The sequence below is a fragment of the Pleurodeles waltl genome, chromosome 3_1, assembly GCF_031143425.1.
Source record: "Pleurodeles waltl isolate 20211129_DDA chromosome 3_1, aPleWal1.hap1.20221129, whole genome shotgun sequence".
NCBI lineage: Eukaryota > Metazoa > Chordata > Amphibia > Caudata > Salamandridae > Pleurodeles > Pleurodeles waltl.
Genome location: NC_090440.1, coordinates 1,788,833,513 through 1,788,855,876, shown reverse-complemented (window position 1 = coordinate 1,788,855,876; position 22,364 = coordinate 1,788,833,513). Strand labels below are relative to the sequence as shown.

Below are 22,364 nucleotides of genomic sequence, written 5' to 3'. Positions count from 1 at the left end.
GACAAGTCTATGTCATGGCGCACACGCATGATCCATATTTGGGACCCTGACATCAGTACAGTTGGGCACTTAGTGCAGGGGTGCACATCCATTACCATGCAGAGGACTTTTCACTAATCAATGTTTGACGCCTCCTTAGAGAAATCACTTTTACTGGTTTATGCAATATTTCAGCGTTTACAAATATATCATCCCATTGGGTGTAGGTTTTCTATTATTAACTCCAGTGGGTGATATTTTTAAAGCAATATTTAAGACACAATTCTGACATGGATAGTTTGGTGTCATACCACACAACCGTGTAAATGCTGATTTATTCTTTCAAATGATAAGGTGTGACTAACAATGCAGTGCTTTCTGAATGCCAATTAAATTATTTCCCTCTTTGCTATACTGATACAAAGCACTACAATTTGCAGCCTTCATGTCTGTAATACAAACAGATGGCATACACAGGTTTACAAGAACATTATTTCTACATCTTATATTGTGGACCGAATTCTCTAAGTCAAAGGTAAATCTCCACCTGCAAGGTTACACCCTTGAATGTGTGCAGAGTTCCACAAACCTCCCCAGAAGTATGTCAAGAAAATCTGCAGCAGTTGCATATTTACTGGTGTACTTCTTGAAAACGTTTGTGAAATCCATTTTCTCATGCACAAAAATGTGTCTATATTTTCCCATGAGAAAACCTGTAGCCCACTACAAATGTAGTCAGTTAATTTTTTTACCCCACGAGTAAAGCATTATACACCGTGGAGAAATTACTTCTTATACAATACCACCAATGTTTGTGGGTATTTCTTATCCTTCTCTTCCTATTTTAGATGAATTTACTCCTTACCTTGACAAAAGTAAATCTCTGGCCTCTTTCAGAGCGTGGAAAAGTCAGAAATTCGTTTGTGAATATCCCAAAACATGTACATTTGTGAGTATGCACAAATTTCTTGGACATTGCCACCGTGGAACTCCTACTCCTCACCCACCCACAAAAGTAGATCTACTGACATGGACGAACTGAATGATTAAATCCTATTAACGGTCCTGAACTAGAAAATTAATTTTATACTACTTGGATATGTAAGGTATGCCAAACTTACACATGCAAATTGATTTTATGAACTGGATCCTTTCTATCCAATTCTCAACTTTTCCTGTTCTAAGCACTGGTATTAAATGTGGTGGGTAACTGAAACAAACTACAACACCCAGAATGCATTGATTTGTTAAAAGAAAAGCTAAGGATCACAAACATGGTACCAGCAAGTGTAATAAATATGTATTTCTTTATATACTCTTGATTTTAAAGTAAATGTCTTTTAACATTTCACAAGATGAAAGCATGCAGGAACATGCAACACATTCAAGTTCTTTTTCTGTGACAAACATTCATGTTTATGATATCTTATTTCAGTGGTCCTGTTTTTACACTTAGGGCCTGATTTATGAAAAGGTAGCACCGCCTTTATGTCATTTTTTGATGCAAAAGAGGCGCATACTTACAAAATATAATTTACATTTAGGGCGCAAACTTACAAAAAATAATTATATTTTTTAGTTTTGCGCTGCTTTTGCGTCTTAAAATGACAAAAAGGCAGCACTAACTTTTCATAAATCAGGCCCTAAATGTTTTGCCCCTTTACTCCACTTCAAAAGCTTTTTTTCATTCTTTTACCCTGCTCAGCTAGCTATATATATTTTATTTTACTTTCTCGCGGCTGGGTCCGTATAATCATTCATTGTATCAATAGCTTTACTTTGAAAACATGTTAACATTAGTTGTCAAAGCACAAAGATATGGGGGCGTGGCTGGAGGTTACGCAAGATGGCCGCTGCTCTTTAGAGCTCCGTGAGGCTTCAGCACTTCCTGGAAAGAAGGAGATGGTTTCACATCAAAATGATTAATTTCTTCAGCATTTTGTAGCACCGGAGCACTGCGGCTGCATAAATATGCCCTTATCTTAAAGAGACATCGAGTTTTGAAGTCATTTCAGAGACTTCATGTGAGGGCCTGAGGTAACTATTTATCTGTGTCATATGCATTTCACTCCTTAAGCCTCTGTACAAACCTAAACTTTCACAGAAATGTTTCTATTTGACTTTTAACTGCTTGCCTGGATGTGATTCTACAAATCTAGTTTCCTCTGCAATGGAATATTTATTATCTTCTGACAGCCAGCTGAAATTTTGACCTCTCTCTTCCATGAAACTCGCCTTCATATGTTTTAATATCTAATATCACTTTTCTTGCGCTGAAGCCACTCTTGCCTGTCTTTTCAGGTTCTCCGCTGTCCCTCTACCTTTCGGGGTATTCACCTTCTATCTTGTTTTCTTTAGCTTTCATGGACTTTAGTCCCTGTATTGCCACATCCATGTATATACAACTTCTGGAGGTCATCTTCCTCCTTTTCTTTTTCTTTACTATCTTGTTTCTTTCCCATTTCTTTGCTTTTGCAAAATTGATATGCCTGGTTTTTTCCTTGTTACAGCAGTTGTTTATTAATACTTCTTGTTATGCAACTTAGAACTGTTACTTGGAATGTTAAGGGGCTTAAACACCCCATTAAACGTCAGCGTGTCTTATCTCACCTAGCTCGTTTGAAATGCCACATTGCTTTGTTGCAAGAGACTCACCTCAACGACTCTGAGGTAATTAAGCTTAAAAAACAATGGGTGGGGGACATTTTCTACTCCCCTTCCATCACAAACAAAAATAGGGTAATTATACTCTGTCATAAATTTCTCAAACCTACCATAATTTCACAGCATCAAGATACAGAAGGTCGCTGGGTACTTGTTACATTTACAATTGACAATATTTCTCTTACTATCCTAAATATATACGGCCCCACACATCCAGATCCAAATTTTTGGAAGAATTTTTCACATATTGTCTCTGAACATTCCTCAAACAATTTAATAGGTGGTGACTGCAACCAAGTTCTCGATCCATTTTTGGAGAGACGTTCCACGTCACGTTTCATTCCACATACCTCCCACAAAGCTTTTAAAAACTTTATTTTACAGCATTCTCTCTCTGATTCCTGGAGAGTATGCAATCCCGACCTCTTGGAATACTCTTTTTATTCTCCTACCCACCATTCCCATTCCAGGCTTGATTATATCTTTCTGAGTAAAGGTTTATTGCAACATATGGTCAACTCTGAAATCGGTGCTATATTGATCTCAGATCACACACCTGTGATTACTGACCTTGATCTTTTTCTTAATGGTTCTAAAACATCTTCATGGAGGTTTAATAACTCTCTACTTTCAGATGCTACTTTTATCGCTTCCTACAGTAAGTTTATAGAAGAATACTTTCACATCAACGATAGTGATCAACTATCATTTCATTTTGTGTGGGATGCATTCAAAGCAGCCTCTAGGGGTTACATCATAAGTTAGGCTCACTCAAAAAAAATGTCTGCTCAACAAAAATCGACCTCCATCCTTCGAAATATAAAGTCCCTAGAACATAAATACTATACTCATAAAACTAGTAAATCACATCTTGAAGCACTAGTCTCAGCTAAAATGGAGTTTAACCAATATACCACTGAACAAGCATGTGGCACCCTCCTGAAATTAAATGCCAGATATTATGGTGGTAACAATAAAGCTGGTTCTCTTCTAGCTAGATATTTGAAACAAAGAAAAGAAAAAAACAACTATTAAATCTCTCACAGATAACAATGGTGTTAAACACTTTAGAGATAAAGATATAGCATCGTGTTTTGCTTCTTACTATAAGGACCTGTACACTCCAGAACACATACCAACAGTTGAATCTTTCAACCAATATTTCTCTAATCTAAAGCCAAGAGACCCATTGCAGATTGACCTCTCATCTTTAGACCAACCCCTACAACTTACTGAACTATATACAGCTTTTCAATCTCTCCCCAAGGGTAAGGCTCCAGGCCCAGATCGCTTCACAGTGGAATTCTTTATTCAGTTTGCTAAGTCTCTTTTCCCCAAACTCTTTCAATTACTTAATAATTTTATAATGTCAGGTTCTGCATCTGGCTCATTTACAGAGGCCATGATTTGGCTTATTCCCAAAAAAGTTCGGGATGCGACTGACTGTAAAAATTATAGACCCATATCTTTAATTAATACTGATTGTAAACTCTATGCCAAAGTTGTAGCTCTCCGTTTACTCCCATATATACCTAACTTTATTGATTCTCATCAATCTGGTTTTTGTCCCTAATAGAAATGTAGCAGATAATTCCTGTACTTTTAAAAATATTATTAACAAGGCATCTAAACTTAAGATTCCTCTGGCAGCTTTATCATTGGATGCGGAAAAGGCCTTTGATAGGGTCTATTGGGGTTTCTTGTCGAAAGCATTGGAATGGCATGGACTAGGTACTAAATTCCGACATTTTATATCCATTCTTTATTCCTCACCATGTTCCTCGGTTATAACAAACGGTATCCAATCTCCTTTTTTCCCTCTTAAAATGAGTACTTGTCAGGGATGCCCATTATCTCCTTTACTATCTATTTTGGCTCTTGAACCTTTTCTATACCAATTAAAAACATCTGAACAATTTACGGGGTTTCAAATTAATAATGCACACATCAAATTTATGGCATATGCTGATGATATTCTTTTGTTCATGTCTCACCTTGACACTTCTCTTCCTGCATTCCTGCATGAGCTCTGATGTCTGATGTATCTGGCTATAAACTTAATATAGACAAAACAGCGGTCTTACCACTTAATGCTCATTGCACTAGCTATGTATTCCTTGATGCAGGATTATCTTGGAATTCTTCTAAGATTAAATGCCTGGGGGTATGGTACTGCACTACTCTCAAGGATACATTAAGGACTAATTTAGAAATCTTATCTGCAAAGCTTGTAAATCTCACACAGAAATGGTCTCCGTTATATCTCACGTGGTGGAGCCACTTGGACACCATTAAGATGATGCTTCTCCCTGTCATTAACTTCTTCCTTATGATGCTTCCTATTAAGATACCTAAACTATTTTTTAGTTCAATTGATAAAATTCTATCCAAGTTCCTGTGGAACGGTAAACAATCCCGAATCTCTCTCTCGAAATTAAAACTTCCTAAAGTACAAGGTGGAGTTAATTTCCCTGACTTTATAACTTATCACAAATCTTTTGGCATTAAGCAAATACATCCCTATTTATCTACACTCAATGATGCCCCTAAAAAGCTATGGTTCTCTTTGAAAGAAACATTTATTTCTCCCTTTTCCCATAAACACAATATATTGATGTCTAACCCCCCAAAATTCTGGTTGCCCAGCACTATCTCCCATTCAGTCAACTTACTGAAACCTTTTTTTTATTTTGCATCTTACCCCCATTAATCAATTCTTTAACAGTCCTATTTGGTACAATAGTTCGCTTAGGAAACAAGATAAAACCTTGAGTTGGAAGGTTTGGATGACTAAAGGTATTCTTCTCATTTCCCAATTATATCATAAAGACTCTATCATCCCTTTTACTATTCTCTCAGCAATTTATAATCTCCCTATTCGCATGAAATCCCAATATATAATTCTTTCTACTCTAGTCCAAGAGGCCCTCAATAAAATTATACATCATAATCATTCTTCTCTTGCATCATCTCCACACCCAATTGTAACTTCTAATTATCCTAGGGCAGCTGGAATTTATAAACTTTCAAGAACGTCTGTTTCAACTAGACTCAAATCACCTATTGAGACATTGTGGGAATCAGATCTTGGTTTTGTTTGGCCAACTTGTTTATGGGATAGAATATGGTATAAGATACATTCCACTGCACGCACTGCAAGCCTCACACAGACCCTATATTTTTTTATAATAGACTTTTCTACACTCCTGTACGCCTTTACAAACTCAAACTTGCACAAAATGACAATTGTTGGTGCTGCCACACTCAGCAGGGTACTGACTTTCACATGTTTTTTTCCTGTCCATCGCTATCTACTTTTTGGTCCTCAATATGGTCTCGCATTTCAGCAATAGCTCAGATCTCCTTACCAATGTCATATGAATTACTGTTTTTGGGTGTCATAAACGATATCTGGAGTTCATTCAGGCATCTTAGAAAATTGGTGGACCTTTTGCTTTCTATTGCAATCTCTATTATTACTTCTAACTGGAAATCTTCGGAGAACATTACTCTCAGACAGTGGTGGAATTCTGTATGTTATCATCATAGACTTGACAGCTACAAGCTTGATTCAACAGGAACTTTCTTCAACCGTCATCAGCTATGGTTGCCATTAAGTAACTATCTCTCACGCACTGTGAAGGAAATTGATTTTTCTCCTCCTTTTTAAAAATGTCAATATATTTCCTGTTTTTCTTCTTATATATACTTATTTCATCTTACATTCGCTGTAACTAATGTCTATTACCTCTCTCTCCACATGGCTATCACTTGATTCCCTTTTCTATCCCTATAGCTCTTCTCCCTCTCCCTCTCTCTTTCTTCTTTCTGTATTCAAACTTGGAGTCTTTGATACAATATTGCTGTATATGCCTAATTCATGTACATGTTTAATATGCATTTATAAGTACAATATTCCTTATGCATATATATTCACAACTGCATATCTCTGTCCTGGCAATGTTAAGTTAATGTTCTTGTACTCAACTCAATAAAAATCGTCTTAAAAAAAAAAAAAAAAACAACAAAGATATCAAAAGTGCTTGAGTAAAGGTACTGTGTATACAAATACACTATTTTTCTACAAGTGCCAGTGGCCTACCAAGGAAAACAAAAGGTACTAAATTAGCATGTAAAAGCTATTCCCAGACTATGAAGCTTCGAAATCAACTGAAAACAAATTTACAGAGGACTTTTTGCCCTTTAATTATGAGGCCCGTGATTGATGTCCCACATATAGGATACTTTGGTTGTAATTTTAAAGTCTGCACAGTCTTACCTCTGGACTCGGGCTCCAGTGAAAACTTCGTTTGACCGGCCTTCTTCAAAAAGACATTTTGACTCTTGCCTAGTCCTGATGCATAAGCCATAAAAGGGACCGAAATGTCAACTCATTACAAAATGGAAGAGGGTGCCTTGTGCTTGGAATGCTTGCATTGGGCACTCCTCACTGAAGGTTGCTGAGGAAACAGCCTCTACTTTATGCTCTCTCGATGCTGAATACCCTTTTCTGTCTTTACATTTATATCCTTCTCACTGTCTCTTTGTAATTGGTGATATATTCAAGTGTTGATGGATGGGGTTTGTTGCGCAGGTTGCATAGATAATGTGTTTTTTTTAATTGCTTTTTTATAATAAATAGACATACTTTGTGAGTACTCTCCTAATCATTGTGATATGTTGTTTTGGTCAGGCAAATACGATTCTCATCTAATTATTGATTGCGCAAAGGCCCTTGTTTTCAGTATTGTCATTTACCTGGACAGATCGTTTGGTAATAGGAGCCTAAAAGGATGATTTTGTGTTTCATGGATGAAGTAGCATGTGTCAGGATGGTGGTGTAGATTACATCTAGCATCCTGATGGTACTGCGTCCGTCAAATTTAGAGATGACTGCTGCTAATTTGGTCATCTCTGTACCCTAAAATACCACAGTGGTACCCTTCACGGTACAAAGTGTTTAGTAAACGGCCACCAACAGTTTTGATGGCCATACATCAAACTTTTAATTCTTTTTGTTTTTCAGAAACAAACTCCCAAAGCAGGAGTTTATTCCTGAAAACAAAAACTAATTACCACCCCAACCTGGGAATTTCTTCCTCAGTTTGGGGATCTTTTTTTCTGTCCCTCATTGTTAGGCTTTTCCTGAATGTGATGGACAGTAAATATAAACCCATCACACTGTGTGCTCTAAATAGAGTGGAAGGTGTAATGGCTTCACTCATATGGCCCTACTCCTTGGGGCCATTGGCATAAGCTTTCTGCCGGCGGATCCAACAGGGGGCTCTGCGAGGGAAAGCTTATGGCCCACCAATCTCTAAGTGAGCCGGATGGACCAAGAATTTAGTTGACAGGGTACACTGCTGCATTTGCGATGAAGTACCATGTCCACCAAACTCTAAATCAGCCCCTAAATCTCCAGTGAAATTCTGAGGAAAAGTGAGGAATTAAAAGGGGCATTGGGCGCCAGAATTACTGATTCCTCTGTAATTCCTCATTACTCAGGGGACCTTCTCAGTCTCACTTATAACCTCCAATAATTCAAACAAAGTATGTCATGCCTATTGTAATAACCTTGTTTACACAGCAGTTACTAATACATACCGGTATGAAGAAGGTGAACAGTTGTGGTACAGAATGACAACAGTCCCCTAATCTTGGACTTCCCTGAAATGAAATAATATTCTTGAAGAGTACAAATGGTTCTTTGCTTTTAAATAAGGCAAATATAGGGTGTTATGATATAAAACCAAATTGCCCCACTACATGTTTTATAACAGTTTGCACCACACGGTTGTTCTGGACAACTGTATATCTCTTTTATCCCCATAAAACATTTTTGGACGCCTTTCTGTGATTTTACCACCTCTGGACAGCTTGAATGTTACTACACACCTTAAAAGAAGGAAGAGGCTGGGGTTTTATAATTTATTCTAATTAGTCATATGTTCCACAGATTGTCAAGCTGTGGGTGGTAGTGGTGAAAGTAAAGGATGAAAAGACTTTGTTAAACTGGTTCCAAGGCGCTGCTTGGAGAAAGTCAATTACTCTACACGCCTAGGAGGTCACATCAGGCTGTGCTTGTGAGCTCATGAGCAACCCAGGTACTGCACATACAAGCAATTGGGCACGCCTGAGCACATCTTCCAGTATGAGAATGAGCAAGAAGATTCCCTGGTTTCCCATAACAGGTATTCAGTAATTCAGTGAAACTGAAATAAGTGTACGCAATGCCAAAAGGTCTGAGGTATAATTTAAAATTGAAAGTTTAGACACTCAGGGCCTCATTGGATCCTGGCGGCAAAGCGGCAGTCCGGCCTCGACATTACGACTGTGGTGAAACCACCACAGTTGTACTGACAACACCGCCAGGTTCCCGCCTGTCTCGGCAGCCGCAATCAGCTGCACTGGGGATTACGAGTCCCATTTCCACCAGCCTTTGCATTGTGTTCGGACCGCCATGCAAAGGCTGGCAGAAAGGGGGCATTGGAGGCCCCTATGGACAGTTCCTTCACACTTTTCACTGCCCGAATTACGGGCAGTGAAATGCACGATGGGTGCTTTTGCACCCGACGCACCACAACATTACCAATGTTGTGATGAGTTTTAAGCTAGGCCAGTGGAAGGAAACGCTGTTTTCACCCTCTGGCCCAGCAGAAAACTCCTAATAAGGCGGCCAGCATGCGGCCAGCACTGGCGCTATGCTGGCTGCAGCTGCTTCGGCGGTCTTCTGTGAAGACCGCCAAAGTCATAATGAGGCCCTCAGTAAGTCATCAGACATACACTCTGTCACTCATCCACGTACTCATACATCAATACATCCATCCAATTCTCATTCTTGCATTCACCCACTTACCCATCTGCAATAAAACAGACACACAAACTCCTACAAGCATATATAAGGCAAATTAAAGAGTAAAAGTGGAAAAAAGAAAACATGCTGCCTAAACATGGCGGCATATGCTTGCAATACAACAATTCAATTATACATAGAATAGTATTGTAAAAAATGTACAGTTGTTTGAAAGTTACATCATAGCTACTACGTTTACAAGCATGCATTGGCCATCTTTGCCTTTTTCGTCAGCCATAAATGTATACAATAAAAAGATTATTCTTCTGACATAACATTTTTTAGTGAACCAGTTAAGCCTAGATCCTTTACCATCAGGTTGTCACCATAACCAGCACAGCCTAACTGTATTCTGCAATAGACAACTGGTGGTATACAGTCATAAAATTATGAATATATACAAAATTACAGTTGGTAAAACAATACACAACCCTTACTAAAATGGTGTAACATGGTTCTCCAAGTGCAAATCTCCCCCAAGGGCTTGCCACACAGGAGTAACCAACACCAAAACTCTTGCATACAACAGTAATCTATGTAATTCTTTGTAAATAAGTACTACCTGTAAACGTTTGCATAATGCAATGACAATCCACCCTTAAAGGCCTATTGACTGTATCCAAACTTTTTTATAATAAACAGACCAGGCCAATAGCTTTGATCAGTGGATTGTCACCATAACTAACTCAATCCTGGAGTGTTCAGCAAAAGGCAAAAAGTGAGATACAGCACACTTTTTCAGTGAAAGTACACAATTTCTGCCCAATCAAAGTCTGTACTCAAGGTAATCAACCTTTCAGTGGAGCAGCCAAAGCCCCTCTCTCAGATCCCCTGCCAAGCCACACTTAAAAGTCACACGCTTGTGAGGAAAGAGACAACCTGTTTTTGAGACTCCCAGAAAAAAGAGGAATTGCTTGCAAACAAAATAATGTCTAATTCTTTGGAAGATTTGCAAGTTACCTTTTTTTTCACACAGAAAAAGGTTTTTCTGTCTCCTAGCGGTGGGAGTTTGCATTCCATAAGCAATAAGGAGAGAAGTACATAATGTAGTAAGAAACTTATATAATACTATTTTTTCTTCAACTTGAAAAAATCAAACAAAGGTTGTATCATCTCAATTTATTATTTACAATACCTCTTGTGAAAACACGTAGACGGACCAATGTGTGCCCTGAAGGGTGTCATTAATGAAATCAGGGGCGCCATTTCATGATCATGATTCTCCTTCAGAGCAAACACTTTGACAGCTCAGTACTTACATATGTGTACTCTGTAAACACCAGGGGCCCTATTATGCAAAGTGCACTCACTGCTGCAGTACATCCTTAACTGTGTGTACTAAGCATCGACTGGGACAGTGTAAGCTATTAGGCTGAATGCACTCTTCTGATATTAGGTGTGTTGGTGAAAAGCAGACCAGCTAATTGAAGACCCCTATCTGCCTTTCACTTTCAGCTTGAGACCCAGCCTCACTTTAAAGATTTTGGGGCAGGGTTCCCCTAGCAGATAGATACAATGAGTGATTCCATACACCTGCAGGGATATGCCTTTGGAGGACCTTACCCAGCTTCCAAGAAGTGCTGTTGGAAAGTGCACTAATTCTGCCACATATCTGCCACAGAATTATTGCCTCCAGACAGCTTTGTTACTACTGTGCCCAAATCTGCAAAAGTCACAATGGCAAATTGTCCCCTAATCTGAATGGAGCCTCTCCCCCTGGCAGATGAGAAAATACCCCCCTGTAGATGCATTGGCAATCTGTATCATGTAAGGAGCAGAGCATCTGCTCCTTTTGTAACATCAAAGTGCTCCCCGTCTGCAAAACAGTGGGCACACATGCGGACTACACCACAAATGCATTATCTACAATTCAGACAATGGTTTTATAATAAACTTTGACACTAGAAAATCTGTATTTTGATACCATAACTATAATTTAGAAGTGAGCAGAACCAGTTTAGAGCAGAAAGCACTAAAACCAGCATGCAGTTCCTCTTAGCAAGATGAAAACTCACTACTATAGGTAGTTACTGCACCTTGTAAATTCTGAACCCATGGAATGTATTTTATTGGTACTATAATTATCTCATATCACCTCAGAGACACTTGTAATTGAGGACTAAGAGCCTGATTTAGAATTGGTGGATAGAATACTCCATCACAAACGTGAAATTATGATCTCTGTAGGATATAATGGGATTGTGTTACGGTGGACGGAATATCCGTCACATTTGTGGCAGAGTGTTCCCCTCCATCAAGTTCTAAATCAGGCCCTAAGGCTCCTATTGTAGCACTTTTCAAGAAGAATGCTTGGTGTTCCCCTTAATATATAAAAAATTGCAACAACACATCTATCACTGCAATCAAAGCAACAATATGGAGAGCTGCAAATTCCAGGAAGGGAGATCCTTATTACAAAACTCATGATAACATGTTAATCCTGATGGGACGGTTTACAATTCTTAAAAGCAATCAAACAAGTACACTCTTTTTCCAAGGCGCCAGGTCTGCTCCTGACAATAAATAAATGTGAGTAACACAATTGGCTTAAAACCTGATTGCTGCATTTATCTTACCTATGAGGCCATAGTATATGGTGCAGAAATCCACTCATGGCATGGAAAGTTAGATGCCTCTTGTGGACTGTAGCACTTATAGTTACCACATGGATTCAGGCCTACCCTGGGTAGCCTAACAGCACAGCTTTAACCCTGTTGTTCAGACCTGTCAATATCACCCTTTTGACAGGTAGGAACACCTGATTAAACATTTTAAATAAATTACTCCTAAGTGCACCTTGATGTCCACAAGGCAAGGTGCATAATATGTACTAGTAGAATATGTGTAACATTAGAAATGGCATGTTATTATGCTCTTCAATATATAACATTTGAACTAGGCTAGATATAGAATACATTCAAAGACCTAGTTTTATATTTAACAGCACTCTCCCCTGAGGTGAAGTCAGATTAATATTAAATATATTGGAAATTAAAGAATTTACTTGATCCTGCCTTGAAGCTGCTGGAGGCTAATTTGCATTAGCAACTGCCTAGCCTGGACTAGGCTTAAATTAGATGTGAAAACTGCTTCCCGAGCAGAGACAATGACCTAGGAATGGGGAGGAACACAACTTAATTAATTCTAAGGGGCCTGCTCTGCTACAAGCAAATATTAGGTGACCATTGGAAAGTATTAGTCTTTGTACACAAAGTCAGGATGGCACCAAACCCTGTGGGAGAAAAGCAACCCATACACCAGTGTTGAATGATCACAGAGGAGGAAACTCCCAATTACCTCAGTCACACCTCTGGGTGGGCACAAGGGAGAAAGGGTTGCCCCATCTTGGATTTTGAGAATAAGGGACACTGTGACATTGTTTGCTGTAAGACAAACAGAGGCTACTGAAAAAAGTGAGTAGGGTCGCCCCTGGGAACGTTTACCTTATTGGTTAGGGAGTGCCTAGTAGTTAACCCTACCAACTAACTGGTGCCAGGCATAAATGTGGCATCCACAGGAACCCTCCTCAGAACACTTTCTAGACCTAAAGAAGATTAGAGGAGGAGTGGAACTGCTATCTGCGACCTCAGAGGAGCCATGAAGGAAATGATCTGCTCCATCTTGTACTCAGGACAAATAAGCAGACTCCAATGTTTAGGTAGCTGATTTCTTTTATGGCTACAATGACACAACAAACTGCAAGTGGCCTTTTGCTGAGTACTGTAGCCGCCTCTTACCTCCCCCTTCTTGTTGAGCTTTCGTTCCCTGTTGCCCTTCACATTCAGACAGGTTTTGACCTGCTCGTGTGCGCCAGTCTTAATTCAAATCTTTTTGTCCTTCTTGCCACTTGTCTTTCAGAATATTTACCCATATCTGTATACTATTCTTCTGTATACGTTTTATGTCTCACTGAAAACTTAACTGTTCTGTGAGGACTCCTTAGACAGTGTTTTAGTTATGTGAAGATGATTATTATTTTTATGCACCTTTGTTAGGTACCAGATTTTTGTAAGTATTGCTTTGTATATTGCTTAAGAGTAAGTGCTTTGTAAATAAAACGCCATAAAAACTAAATGAAATTGTATTAAATCAACCTAGTATTGTTATTAACAAAACCAAAACAGCCCTTGGCCAGCTAATTATTGGGCCTTCAGGTAGCAGACTGATGTTGGATTGTGTATGCGCTCCTAGTAATCCCAAGTGCTGTGTTGTCACTGCATCCTGCTAGCATTTATAGTCATCTTTAAGATGAATACTTCTAATCGCAGATTACTCACCTTTTGAATATTCCCCCAGACATCAGACTGAATCCAGAAACTCAAAAGCAGTACTCATCCATGCCAGTAGGTGACGTCATGTAGCTCCGCAACAACGATATTCTGGAAATGGTAAACAGGGTCTCATATCAGCTCCACTGAGGTGCTGACATCCAGTCCTTTCTTTCTGTAGTTTGAGATGTGGATTTAGATTGTGATTCCTCTTGACTCTGATTCATTTTTTCCTCAAATTTCAGTTTTTTTTAACCAGTGTGCAGGAGAAATATATCACCTCCCAAAATGAAAAGTTTCAAACCTCGTAGGGAGTATTGCAAACAAATGTCTGTGACATACCCACAGGAGGTATGCCTGTGTAGATGGAACATGACTCTAAGGTCTGCGTTGACTGCACCCAAATAAACCCAAAGGCCAAATAGGACCAAGAAGCAAAACTCTGTGTTGCCAAGAAATGGGAGTCTCTGTGCAATGACTGGTTGAAGGTAACAGAAAGATCTGGTTCGTGCTCCTGAAATCGTTCCTGTGGTAGATCCTCATTGCGGTCTTCTTGTACAAAGAAAAAGCATAACAAGCCTAAGCACAAATCTGCAAAGTTGTAATAAATCGAGTCCTTTAAAGAGGCCTATAGTGCATAGTTTGCACACTGTCAGTTCCCTCTGGTGTATCTTCAGGCATTAAGGATCCACATAGGCCTCGACACAGGGTCCTATGTCTCAGTTTGGTCTCGGTGTCATGTGTACCTCTTGAATCTGCTTTGAGTTATGCACTGAATTTGGTACTGACTTTGGTTATGGCCCCACTCCCTGTTTCCTTAACATCTATACCAGTGCTGACACCACCAGCACTGGAGGAGGAACAGCCACCTATAGAAGCTTCTGACTTCAAACCACCCTCAATTTGACCTTGGCCTCTTCTTGACATTGACCGAGGCTGCATTCTGATCTCACCAAAGAGCAGCCTAAACCAACGTTTCTGACTTGGATACATTGCCCTTACCATGTGGGAAGGGCTCATACTTTACACCAGCGCTTTGGCTCTGATTCTTACAATAATGACTGTGATGAAGATGACAAATTCATCCTGCAGTATGAAGTGGACAGTTCATACTCAGAATTACAGGATGCCATTGGACTGGACACCGCTCAAGCAATTGGACTCGTCTATCCTCCTGGTCTTGTGACAGAGGATAATGCTTCTTTTGCTATGGTCATGCAATGGACTGCAAAGGTCCTTGACTTGCAACTCAGTACAATGGAAGTAAAGGCTAACATTCTGATGGATGTTACCCACCCTGGCCAGACACCTGCTGAGCCTCTCCTGCCATTAATCGTGGCCCTTAACATTTGGGCATAAGCATGCATGTTCTGGGCCTCCAGTCAATAGGCAGATAGCTCATTGCCACAGATGGGCACCAGGCGACCCTGACTTCCTGACTCAACACACAACTCCAGAGAGGAAGGTGTTGCAGGCATATGTCAGTAGACTGAACCCTAACGTCTTTTCTTCAAACACTCCAGATCATGGCTCCAAATGCACAGAGACTTTTGGCAAGCACATGTTTTTTTCTGCCAGCTTTGTGTTACGTTCTGTCCATTCCAGCTGCCTCTTGAGGCACTACAGCCATGCTTTATGGCATATGGTAGGTCAAGCCCTGGCAGAGGTTCCAGAGGACCTACTGATGTCTTTAGCCCAAACCATACAAGACTGCTGGGAATGAAGAAAAAATATGTCATTCCGTCTGGCCTGGATAGAAGTGATTGCTTGGGTCGGGTAGTAGTACGAGTGTGGTCTCTTCGCGCCATGCCTGCGTGAGGTATGTTGGCTTCTCAGGAGATGTCCAAGCATCCTTAATGAACATGCTATTTGATGGTTTTAGCTTCTACAGGGAGAAAGCAGACTTGGCCCTGGAACGCTTTAAACAGAGTAGTGCCACAGTGCTTGCATAGTGTTACCTGCCCCTACAAGGCACTTTCCCCAAAAGTTTCATCTCTTTGGTGAATGACAGGAATTTCCAATATCGCCAGTGTCAGACCCTGTTGCCAGAACAACAATCCTCTCAATCATTTTGCGGCCTAGGCCAAAGCCACAGCTCATGAGGCACTGGTTGCAGTATCAGGGACAATGAGCAGCTCAGCCCCTTGCCCCTCCGGCAATCACAAAAAAAAATTCGTGTGTCATTTCTGACACACACACATCTTGTAGGGGGCATGATAGGACATTTCCGCCAATGGTGAAAAGACATCACTTTAAGTATATAGGTCCATCAAATTGTCCAACACGGCAACACCGTCTCATTTCTTTCTATCCCACTGCACCTTCCACCCCCAACAGAGTGGCTGATGAAAGAGAATATGTCTGTTTTACAACAGTAAGTGTGGGCTCTTCCGTCCAAAGGAGCCATAGAGAGACTCTGGCCTTCGAAGTAGGAACTGGCTGGTACTCCCACTACGTCCTTGTGCTGAAGAAGGATGGAGGCCTTTGTCCTGTTTTAGATCCCCCCCCTCCAACGCCTTCCTGAGGAAGAACAATTTCAAGACGTGCATGCTGATCAAGGTTTTGTCAATCATAGATGGTAGTGTGGGACCTGCAGGATGCGTATTTACATATTACTATCCTGCAGGCCCATAGATGATATCTGCAGTTCACAGTGTGCCACCAGTATTTTCAGTTACAGTGACCCCTTTTGACATTACCAGTGGCCGCTGGGGGTTTACAAAAGTGATGGCGGCAGTCACAATGGACTTTGAGGGCTGGGTGTCCTAGTCTTTCCCTACCTAAATGACTAGCTGTTGAAGGAGGGCTCACCCCAGGCAGCCATAGACCACCTTCAGATGATGGTGAACTTTCTAACATTGTTGGGGTTGACTACCAGTGTAACAAAGCCACACCTTACTCTTTCACAAATACTCCTGTTCATCAGAGCCATCCTGGATATGGTGCAGTTTTGTGCCCTCGACCCAGAGTGGAGAGTTCAGGACATTCATGCTATGACTTTGATGTTTCAGTGTCTATCCTAGATCTCAGTGAGGATTGTGCTGAGTATTTCCCTCCTCCATGCTGATAATCAACCACGTCAGATGAATGGCACATACAGGTTCTGTAGTAGGATCAAAAGTCCCAGAGGCACTGCACCAGGGTAACCTATATGATTCCATTCAGGTTTAGGAGGGAACTACAAAAGGTCTATAGTGGAAGCTGCTAGACTGCAATTGGACCAATGGCAGACTACTGCCCTTACCCCACCCAGAGCTGGCAGTGGTAACAAAAGCATAACTACTGGGCTAGACAGGCCATCTAAGAAAGGTGGTGATAAGCAGACTCTAGTGTCTGGCAGGAATCTGCCTTCACATCAGTTTGTTGAAGCTGTGGATGATCCACTTGGTGCTGAAAGCTATCTTACTATCTATCGAAGGGAGGCTAATGCAGGTACTCTCAAACAACATAATTGCCATATGGTACTGCAACAAGCAAGGCAGAGTGGGGTCCTGTATCCTATGCAAGGATGCTCTGCATCTCTGAAAGTGGCTGTAGGAGGCTGGCTCTCTATGTAGTATGCAAACCCAGGCACACTGTGCAGAACGTCCGTGCAACCACACACTGGTTTACGGAGGTAAAAACTAGACCACCTAATGCTCTAACTTTTATGGTAGCTTGGTTAAGCAGTTGGGCCAATCATTTGTTGTACTCACAGTATCAATAAATATGGACACACACTCAAAAGAATAGCTCAAGACCAATTTACAAAAACACTTCAGATTTTTATAAAATGTTTAGGACCAAGATCATGAAAATCGGGTAAGTACTTTTTAAGTTATGATTTTTCTAAGTTTAGTAAATGTCTTGATTTTGTGTGTAATTATGCACCATAGGAATCAATGGGAGAATACTTTAAAAATACAAATAGAAATCAGGCAATGTGTTTACCAATGTCTCCTTTTGCTTTCAGGTTAAGGTCATTAAGAGGTCCTGTGGGCCAGCCAGAGGAGTTCGGGTGGTTCCCGGTTTTGGGAGGAAGAGCTGCTGAAAAGTCCTTGGAGCTGATGCAAGACCACTGTGGGGGACCACTTGGAAAGTAATGTACAGGCAGACTTGAAGGTGAGACTGGTGGGTCTCCATGGAGTGTGGAGGTTGCAAAGGGTGTGGGACCCGTTGAGCACAGCTGGTTCTCCAGTGCAGGGCTCAGGGAGGCCCGGTGCAGAGCAGATAGGTGAGCCAAGAGCTGTGTGCAACGTTGCCCGTGGAAGCAGGAGGCAGGTCACTTTGAGGGTGGATTTCAGGTCAGCAGGGCCACTCTGGGGGTGGTTTTTATGTGTCCTGAAGTCCCTCAACTGGGGCTTGCTCCTGGTCCTCTGAGTGGACTTTTCTCCTTGGTGTCCGACATTGGGTGACAAGTACACCGGGCTATTGCACGGTTCAGCCACTGGATGTCCCAGGCAGACCAAATTTGGCACACTTGCAGGATTTGTCCTATGGGTCCTTCAGGTGATATTTGGTCCAGCTGCAGAGTCTGGTTCCTTGGTAAGCAGCTGGTCAGTGACCAGGACTTCACTGGTCTCTGGGTCTTTGTTGCAGGGAGGGATGCCTTCACCCTGGAGGGAGATCTTTGGCGATTTTCAGAAGGGTGGGATTTTGTAGAGTCTGTCCGATGTCAATGCAACCCCTCGGGGCGATTGTCGAGTACTGGGTGCAGCAGGCAGGGTTTGGTGTTGTTTTCTTTGTACAGCAGGAATGCAGTTCTCAAGCCTTGAATCTTCTTTGTTGCAGGCCTTCTTGTGCCCTTGGAATATGATCTGCAGGTCTAGAGCTGCCCACTAAACACTGTATTTAGTGGGCATTTAGTGGAGTACCTAGTAGTGACCAATGGATCGTCTACCTTACAGTGCTACACCCACTATGGTACCACTTACTGTGGGCAGAGGTCACTTCCCTATCCCTGATAGGCTATTTTCCTACATGCAAGATGGAAGAAAATTAAATGGAGATGTCACCTTGCATGCAACACTTTAGATGTGGTGCAAGCTGGGGATGGCCAATCCTCCTGTCCTTAGTGTATTTTCCCGCCGTTGCTCCCAACAAAAGTGGGGGTTTGCAATGGGGGCGGCCATCTGCTGCTAGCAGCAGGGCGTGAGCTCAAGTTTCAAGGGTGGTAGGCCCTTTGAATGTCATAGGCAGGGCTGTGCACATTCCTGAGGGAGGAGGTGTAACACTTCTGTCCAGGAAGGGCTTTGTTCTCGGGACCCAGAGAGCACAGGATCTTACTTCCGGGTTCCAGAATTTTGTTTGGTTGTGGCAGGCTGGCTGTGACTGGCCAGCAACCATGCCAGGGTAGTTAGGTTTTGCAGGGGCACCTCTAAGGTGGCCCCTGGGTACAGTTTGCAACAAATCCAATACTGGTACCAGTTTTGAATTATCATTCTGAGCTGTTTGATCCCAAACAACCCAGGGTACAGAGTGGGTATCATGTAGCTGTGACACTCATACTGACCAGTGTCAAGCACATGCATGTAAAGTGGCTGCTCTGTTCACTTCCTATGCCCCAGGTTTGGCAGGGACAAAGTAAGGGCATATTGCTCATGCATCTATGCCCACACAAACAGTATAGTGCACCCTGCCTTAGGGCTGGAAGGCCTGCTTGAGGGGTGACTTACCTATATTGCATGCACTGTATAGTGGACAGGGCAGACAAGCAGTGTGCAATGTTAGTTTTGCATTTTGGGATTGTACCAGGACACTCACCCTGCAATGGCAGTGCTGGGTGCACTTGGATGCATTGTCCCTGAGGGTGGCACAAACTGTGCTGCTGCCCTCAGGGGCCTATCCTTAGTACTCTATGCCCTGGGTACCTGAGTACCATTTACAAGAGACTTATAGTGCCAGCTAGAGGTGTTGCCAATTGTGCCAATGCATCACAACAGTTTTGGGAAAGTGATCTGGCTCAGGGAAGCTAGTTAGCAGGGGCCCTGGGCACTAACCACTGTGAAACCACATCAAATACCAGGCAAAAAGTGGGGCCTAACCATGTCAAAAGATGCCCTTTTTCACAGTGGCTGACTTGCCAAGGCATTTCTCTGATGGGATCGCGGAATGTTAGGGCAGATGAACTCAGTTGTAGACACCTAGCGGATCATGAATGGCAGTTGCAGGGTGTTCTCCAGCAATAGGGAGAACCCTGGCTCGATCTTTGCTCCACTGCAGGGAAAGCGCAATGTCAGAGGTTTTGCATGCTAGTATTCTCACGAAGGCTCTTTCTCTGACACGCATTCCACCTATAGTAGAGTTTGTGACTCCTGACTACATTCCCACCTCTATCATTATTGGCTGGAGTTTTGAAGAAGATCAAGAATGACCGGGCCCAAGTCAGCGTAGTCATTCCAGACTGGGCCAGGAGTGTGAGTTTTCCAGAACCCCTGGGCATGATCATCTGTCCTCCCATCAAGCTGCGGCTTCAGGAGGATCTGATGTCACAGCAGCAGTGCAGGGACCTGCACCTATGCCACCACTATCTGCACCTCCATGTGTGGAGATAGAGTGGCAGCAGCTGATTTCCTTTGACCTGCCTCCTGAGGTCATGGCATTTATTCTGGAAGCCAGATGCCTACCTACGAAATCTCTATATGCTGGGTATTGGAATAGGTTTGTAGCTTGGTATGGCACCAGACCAGACGGACCACTGCAAGCTCAGCTGTCTGAAGTGGTGTTGTTTCATTGTTGGCCCAGCAAGGACTTGGGTTGGGCACCATTAAAGGCTACTTATCTGCTTTTTTGGCTTTTGTAAGGTTGCCAGGTGATTCCTGATTGTTTAAATTGCCTGTTGTGATGAGATTTTTTTTAAAGGTTTATAGCATATATTTCTACTGAAGCCATCTGTGATGCCACACTGGGACATACATTTGATTCACACTTTTCTAATGTGTACCCCATTTGAACCAATTCACAGCTGTCCGCTACGAATCTTGGCCCTGAAAATTGTATATCTGGTCAGGATAATGCCAGATTGTCATGTGAGTCAGCAAAAGGCACTATTGGTTCTGCCGCCTTACTCAACATTTTTTCCAGAAAATCTGGTGCTGAGAAATTGAGCTGGGTTTCTGCCAAAAGTGGTAACATCTTTCCATGTTGGAAAGGCTACCACCCTTCCAACTTTCTTGGCCCCAACTTGCCCCTTGAAAGAGTAGAAAGAGACTCCATAATTCGGACATCCAAGAGAGCCCCAGTTTCTACACTGATCACAGCAGGGACAGTGAGTGGATAACCGACTTTTTCTGGGCTTCTCGGGAGCAAAGAAGGGAAAGGCACTGCAGAAAAAAACATTTGTAGGTGGATAGTCAGTTCCAATCAAATCTGCCATGCGCTAGCTATGAAGCAGCCACCTGAAGGACTGGGGCTCATTCCACTGCAGCCAATGCTGCAGAGTGCCTGTCCTGGACATGTGTCAGGCTGCTGTGTGGGCATCAGAGCATACATTCATGAAGCACTATTGCTTTGACAGTTAGATCCCTTGGGATGGACATTTTGTCTATTCAGTCCTGCATAACCTTTTGGTTTAAGCCTTCCCACAAATGCAACAATGGGAGTCTATTCTGTGGTATGGACTCTTCTCATCTAAAAAGGCCCCAAACTGTAGATCTGCACGCTGTTCAGGCTAATTTGCCAATGGGCTCTGCATCTGAGGCGCAGACAAGTCTTTGAAAGCAAATGCCATCAGTGTGCCTGGGTGATGCTTATATGCATTCCCACTCATCACTTCTACAGCGGAAGGACTTGGTGTGGAGTAGCATATCAGCAATTACAAGCATGCAGGGAAACTATTTTTGAGTTTCTGGATCAAGTCTGATGATTGCGGGAATAGTCACAAAATGAGGAATCTGCAGTTAGACAGAGTATCCACCAGAAAGAGCATTATGGAAGGTATGTAGCTTATCCTTATAGGCAAGATCTAAAAATTTGAAAGAGTCACTGTTTAGATTGAGACTCTCTTGTTTGGCTAAATACCATTATGAATCAAGAGCGTACATTCTGTGGTAGATATTCTGGTAGGAGCAATCCCATTATACATCTTGAGAGTAAATTCTGTGGTAGATCTTCTGGCAGACTCTGGATGATGCTGCATTTCTTCACCCACAAACACATTCATGTTGATGAACACAAAGTTTCTGAACACAAGTAATTTGGTAGCATGTTGCAACTAGTACTGGGCCAAAGGCTCAGGGTCATACTGGCAAAAATAAGTAAATAATGTAGTTCAGAACTGATCAGAAAGTGTTTAGCTCGTTTGCAGGGTGAAGCAGGGGATATTTTTGTGCAAGTGGGGTGAATAAAGGGTCTTTTGTTTAGTGGTAGAGTGCATAAGGTATTTGAACAACCTGGAGAACCTGGAGAACAGATCTTTGGCCTAAGTGCAGGTTGCTGCTATACATCTTCTGCCACAGTGTGGCGTGAAGCAGTGTTCTAGCTAGGTGAAGTCTGGGCACACGAGGCCAATGGATAGATGTACTTTAGCACAAGACATCCCTAATGCCCTGGTATTAGCAACAGCCTAATAGCTAAGAAAGTTGGGCAGCATCATTGAAATGGGTGAGTCTCAAACTCTGCAC

The 22,364-nt window shown here is 42.0% G+C and overlaps 1 protein-coding gene across 5 annotated transcripts in view; it reads right to left on the bottom strand.

The window, feature by feature from the left end:
- Nucleotides 1-22,364, bottom strand: part of HECW2 (HECT, C2 and WW domain containing E3 ubiquitin protein ligase 2) — a 1,462,881-nt gene that overhangs the window by 140,812 nt on the left and 1,299,705 nt on the right. The gene's annotated exons all lie outside the window — the stretch shown is intronic.